Raw genomic sequence first — 7161 nt, 5'->3', positions numbered from 1 at the left:
GCAATGGAAAAGCATAATAAAATAAATAAAGTAGATATATTGCGCAAAAATCAATATGCTTTATGACGTGGAAATTGAAATTTCCACGAAAGAGCTCTCGATCGTACGCTAGCAGCCTAGCAGAGATAGGTACGAGGACAAGAATAAAAATTAATTGCTGCAAGCCAAGAAGAATGACGTGGAAATGACTCGGGTCATTCAATGAAGTTTCGCAGAAGCTAGCGAGGTGATAGACTTCCACCTTGGGGCCAGCTCATAAAGTGGAACAATTTTTTTTTTTTTTTTATTTATTTATTTTACTTTTCAATAGGTGCAAATAACGAAAATGAATTACGACAGATAATAGTTATAATTAAGAAAAAAAATGAAATTAAATGAAGATCAAGAGAAAATCAAGAAACAGTATATGTAATTATTAAATATATGATATATGAAGATCAAGAGAGACATCATTTCCATTTGAAAGGCATTTTTACTATAAAAACAAAAGAATTGGAAATATGTGTTTTCCCTCCAGACATAAGGTTAAAGGTGGAATAGTAATACTGGTTACCAAGGCGCTCTTTGGGCCGGTCAATGCAATTCTTTTGGGACTGGGCAACAACAAAGCCCATACCCTTATTACTATTTACTAGCCTAAAGCTCGTCCAGTCTTAAGAGGCCCCAAGCCCGTTGGGTCAAGGGAGGCTGAAGAGATCTAACACATAACTAGCCCCGTCCAAGAAGCAAACGCACACATGACTAAAGTGCTGGGCCACCTCTATGGCACGATGGGCTACACCTCCCTCCCGCCCCGCCCCCCCCAAAAAAAAAAAAAAAAAAAATCGATAACTTAAGTATCGGAGGTAGTCTGCGCTATCCTCCAGCGAGTCTCTATAACTTTTCGTTGTCATTTTCTGAAGATCTCTTGGATCAAATGTTTGGCATGCAAGCACTATATCAACAATTGGCGTTGTTTGTGGGAATCGATTTTGTAGTTCAATGACCCATGCCAAGCACTCGGTTGAGGAGTGCCCCAAGATCGCAGTGTCGGAACCTCCAGCCTGAGCAGCAGCTTTTGGTGTTAGAAGCCCAATTGTCCCAACTCTCCAAAATACGAACATCGTCGATCTTCCAGCAAAATTATGAATTCATGCAACGCCTCTAGCAACCTCCAAACCAAAACACTGAATCTACCCAACCAGAACTGACTGTCAAGCATATTCTTGAAGCCAACGGAGAAGACTGTGAGAGGAGCATTGGGGACCATGTATAGAGGACTCACCCCATCGCATCAACAAGAACCCAAGCTCAAGCAATTGGAGTAGCTGGCAATGGGTAGTTAAATGGATTTTAAATTTAGAGTTGTGTTCTAAGGCAAATTTGGTATTTGTTGGGGATAAATTCCAATCAACCCGATCGAAGGAGGAAATAGACATTTAACAACTACTTCAGGAAAATCAAGTATCAGTTATCTTAGTAAATGGAGATAGGACTCTAATTAGTCCAAGTATATTTTGATCAGTAGTCCTATCCCTGGTGGAATTGGGATAGGAGTCATAAGACTTATAGTCCAATCAGATAAGAAGAATGATCAGATCAGAAGTCTAAGAAGATATCATATTAGAAGTCTAATAAAGGATCAAAGTCCAATTAGAACTCTGACATCAATTCTAGATCTCGATTAGAACTCTGACAGCAGTTCTAGATCAACAAGGAGCAGAAATTCTAATCCAACTTTAACTCCACATATTTGCCTATAAATAGGCTCATACCCCAGTTATAAACTAAGACTCAGTTTTTATGCATAGAACATTATTTTCTTACATAAGCTAATTTAGGCATCAGAACGAAATCACCGGAAGGGTCCCTAGCTTTTATTGTTTTGCAGAATTATTGAGAAGAGTGAAGAACATCAGAAGAGCGCACAGATTCACACCATACTAGAAACTGTACCAACAGTACTGAAAAAAAAAAAAAAAAAAAAAAAAAAAAAAAAAAAAAGAAGAGAGAAAAATCAAGAGTTGAAGATTTGGATCAATCACACTCAATTTGGATTGATCAAACTCACATTGGATCATTCAAACTCAATTTGGATTGATCAAATTTGTCTGGACAAAGAAATATGGCCGTCGGCTTTATTTCTTTTACGAGGACCTTTTAAAGTTTGTGATTGTCTTACCTTATAGAGATGATCAGTAAGGGTTATCTTTCTTTAAGTCTTCTTGCCTTTATTTTTTATTTTTTAATGATTTCTAGGTTTGATTGACTATTAATGGGGTGGATCCTGGTTCCTTCAATTTACTCGTCTTAATTTTGAGGGATAATTGCACCGTTGGTCCCTATGGTATGCCATAATTATTTTTTACTCCCTATAGTTTTAAAAATTTATAGGAAGTCCTCATGGTATGCAATAATTACAAATCGATTCATGGCGTCAAATTCTGTTAAAATTTTTAACAGATTCTGTCAAATTCCACGTCAGCGACACGTGTCGCTAATAAAATGGCGACACGTGTCCATCGTAATAAAAAAATATAAATTTATTAAAAAATAAATAAAAATTCTTATTTTTAAAAAAAAAATCAAAAATCAAAAAAAAAAAAAAAAAAAAAAAAAGAAAGCTGAAAGGGGTGGCCCAGCCACCCCTATTGGCCGGGGGTGGCGCACAGCCACCCCTGTGGCTTGGGGGTGGCCCAGCCACCCTTTCAGCTTTTTTTTTTTTGTTTTTTTTTTTTTGAATTTTTTTTATTTCTTTTTTTAAAAAATAAGTATTTAATTTATTTTTTAATAAATTTATTTATTTTTTATTAAGATGGACACGCGTCGCCAATAAGATGTCGACACGTGTCGCTGACGTGGCATTTGACGGAATCTGTTAAAAATTTTAACAGAATTTGACGCCAGGGATCGATTTGTAATTATTGCATATCATGAGGACCTCTCATAAACTTTTTAAACCATAAGGAGTGAAAAATAATTATAGCATACCACAGAAACCAATGGTGCAATTATCCCTAATTTTGAGGCAAAAGTCTTTCACGCGTGTCCCTTGATAGGCTCGAGTCTCTTACAGGAGATTTTTCTCCTATAGGCATCCTTTTCATAACAAGGATCAAGCACACCTTTAAACCCCCCAAGGCCTTTTGGGTCGGGCCTATTAGGTCGGATCATAATCTTACCATTACATTTTTCATCCTTCAAATGGGAGAGTCTAGGGGTGAAAATACGGACGGATAATAACTATTCGCATTCGCTATCCGAACATAATCGCTATTTACATATGCGGATGCGGTTATCAAAATTCATTATCTGCATATGCAGATACTGATAACGATGTTAAGATATGCTGATACGATTAATAATCACATTTACATTCATATATATATATATATATAAAGGGAATCGATGTTGTTTTAAATTTGATAAGTTTAAGACATTTAGGTTATATTAGGTTTTTTTCACTATCATCTCAAAGTCATACCTCATTACATTTACTTTTTTTCTTTTTCTTTGGGTAATAAAATTCCGATTACTCAATGAAACAATGACCCTCTATGGTTGATAATCGTGATACCCACATTATTTAATTTTGTATATAGATTTAGATATTAATCTAAAATGTCTATTACCTCATATACGAATAGTAAATAATAACCTCATTTAATAAACGCAATAACCTCATTTGCATCTGCATTTTCACCCTAGAGAGAGGAGCCTTATTCTTGCTTTTTTTAGAACATTCCACGTAAAATGAAGGAGTCTAATTATTTAATATTGTGATTACTTTATCAAAGTTGAACCATCGTTATTGTTTAATATTGTGATTAGATTATCGTATTCGAGTTATGGAATATATATATATATATATATATATATATAATTTTTAAAGTAAATATGTGATTTGAAATCACTCTTACTTTTTAATTTTGAGTTTTCACGAAATCAAAATAGGTTTGTCCGGAAGTTTTTTGTCGAATTTTTCGATATCCATTACTGCTACATTAACATTTGTCACATTACCTTAAAAATAATATTTTTATTGTGTAGTAAATTAAAATCTAAAAGATAATTTTAAATACGAAAAATCTAAAAAAAGAACAAATAAAGTGTGGTTTTTACCATTTTACTTATTTAAAAATATATATATATATATATATATATATATATATATATATATATATATATATATATATATATATATATATATATATATATAAAATAAAATAAAATAAAATAAAAAATAAAAAAAGAGAAAATTATACATACTCCCTCAAACTACTACCACATTGCTAATGCCCCTCCAAATTATCAATTGTGTCATGTTCTCTCTAAAAACTATAAAAACATGTCAATGTCACTCTCAATGACAAAAATATCCTTTATAAAATTTTTTTTTTTTTAAAAAAAAAAGTTTTATATTTTTCAAATTTATAAGGATATATTTTGTCTTATTGATTTTTTTTTTTTTAGGATCAATTATTAAAAAAAAACATTTTTTTAAAAAAAAAATTGAAAAATCAAGACCCCCTTGGGTTTTTTTTTTTTTTTTGGTTTTGCTTTAAAATTTATGAAGATACTTTTTGAAAGTTGGAAGACCTAAAAATTTGAAGCCAAAAACTCAATTCTTTACACATTGTTCCCAACAACATTCAGACAAGAACATGACAGAAAATGCCAAAAGTTACAACCGACAAAAACACACAAAACACAGTTCATTGGGGACCCTAAATAAAGCTCGGCACTTTATGTTTTGCCCACAAAACCGAACTCATATATATATAAATTACTTTACCTAACAACCAACCCCAACACAAAAGATGTATATAAAGCTTCTTGGGTTTCCGCATATCACAAAGAAAGTTCACACAAAGCATCAAGAAATATCACATTCGGGTCCTAGAAATACCTTATGTCTTTTGCTGGTACTCTATCGCGAGTGGGTTCCGAGAAGGTTGGCCGAGTGGGTTCCGGGAAAATCTAACTGCTGCCTCCAACAACAAATTCGGCCTAAATGCTGGAACTAGCTTTGGGGGGGAGATTGAACGGGGCTAGAAGGAATGAAAGAGATTTGGGGAAGAAAGATAAACTTTGAGGATTTAGGGCTACAAATTATCGGAAGTTAAGAAAAATAGTACTCTCTGCATCGAAAAGAAATAGTTTTACTCTTTGTTTTTTTGAAAAGTCCCAATGTTTTTGAAATTCCCTCTTAAGTGATGTGGCAGTAAAGAGAGGTTGACGTGGATGTCTCTCTGTGACATCCCACATCGCCTGGGAATGAGGATGTGCTTATATGTATAAATGCACCCTATATGACAAACGCGTTTTAAAGCCGTGATGGCAATGAACCTATCAGAACTACGCAGTTAAGCGAGCCGCTGCGAGAGTAATCTTAGGATGGGTGACCTCCTGGGAAGTCTGGTATGGGGAGCCAAAAGCGGACAATATTGTGTCATTGGGGGTGGGTCGTTACAAATGGTATCAGAGCCATTGCCCAGCCTGAGATGGTGGGAGTGTGCACAAGCCCAAGAGGGTTGCCGGCGGGCACTCGCTGGGATGCCAAGAATGGGGTGATCCCATGAGGGTCGCCAGCGAGGACGCTGGGTCCCAAGAGGGGGTGATTGTGACGTCCCACATCGCCTGGGAATGAGGATGTGCTTATATGTATAAATGCACCCTATATGACACAATGCGTTTTAAAGCCGTGATGGCAATGAACCTATCAGAACTCCGCAGTTAAGCGAGCCGCTGCGAGAGCAATCTTAGGATGGGTGACCTCCTGGGAAGTCTGGTATGGGGAGCCAAAAGCGGACAATATTGTGTCATTGGGGGTGGGTCGTTATACTCTCTCTGGCTGAGGTGTGCGCAGAGACAGGCGCATGTACGCCGATACTTGAAGGATGACGTGGCTAGGGGTGAGCGGGGGCCGGATTGGGCCGGATTTACATGTTTTCTACAACCCGCCCCACAGTGAACGAATTAAAAATCAGGATCCGCAACCCGCATAGTGAATTGTCAATCCGTTAGGCCTCAGGTAGCACGGATCGGGGACGGATTCTGCGGGTTCGAGTATTCTGCTGTTTTTTTTTTTTAATAAAAAAAAAAAAAAAAAAAAAAAAAAAAAAAAAAAACTGGACCCAAAACCAGGTGGGCTATTTACATATTTGAAAACTACTATATTTTGAAATCCACTGGTCTGTCCTCATCATTCATCAATGAGAATGGTATGTAATCTACTAATCATATTCTTTGAATCTGCAAGCAGCCAAGCATGAGATTAAGGAGAAGAGATTTGAACATTGCTATAAAATTACAGTAAACCATAGGATTATAATCACATCAATATCAAGTTCTGCAGAAACAGAACACATAAATTAATACAAGCAGCAAAACAAAAGGCCAACTACAGATGGAGAAAATCTGATCTTTCCAAATTTTCCCCCCAAAAAACCCAACAAGAGCTGCGATCTTTCCAAATTTCCCCCCCAAAAAACTAGTTCTGCAGAAACAGAGCCATTCAAAGCCATACAGACCTAAAAACACCAACTACATCACCAAAGGCTAAAATGAAAATAGAGCAATACAGATTACAGACCTAAAAACACCAACTAAACACATCAAGTTCTGCAGAAATAGAACACATAAATTGTTACAAGTAGCAAAACAAAATGCCAAATACAGATGGAGAAAATCCACGACCACAATACAGTAGAGAATAATCTGAATATAGTTTGAAAAGGAGCCATTTTTGAGAGAGAGAGAGAGAGAGAGAGAGAGAGATTGAACTACCTAAACTAGCGGCCGGCGGTGGAAGTTGAAGAGTGAATGTGGAAGATGAGTGATGGCTGACAGTCAAAGCTATAAATAGTGAAGCACCCATTAGATTTCAAACCCTAAACCGTAAAAGAAATCAAATTATTGGCTAGAATTGGAAAGAATCAGTAAATCTTAGAGTTTTTTTGGGGGAAAATTTGGTTTGAGGATCAGAGGATGGATGGGGAGGCGCCGCGCGAGTCGCAGACTCTGGTTTGAGGGAAAATATGTTTCACGAGAATCACTGATTCACAGAATTAGGGCTTTGTTTTGGGAGAAATCTAAAATTTCATACCATGTATGAAATGTACGCGGTGCGGGGCGGGTCTGCGGATGGGGAAAAAAAGAATACCGCAACCCACCCCAAAA

This window comes from Alnus glutinosa, chromosome 6 (assembly GCF_958979055.1).
Source record: "Alnus glutinosa chromosome 6, dhAlnGlut1.1, whole genome shotgun sequence".
Lineage (NCBI taxonomy): Eukaryota > Viridiplantae > Streptophyta > Magnoliopsida > Fagales > Betulaceae > Alnus > Alnus glutinosa.
The sequence above is the reverse complement of the archived record's forward strand: the minus strand, read 5'-3'. Positions refer to the sequence as shown.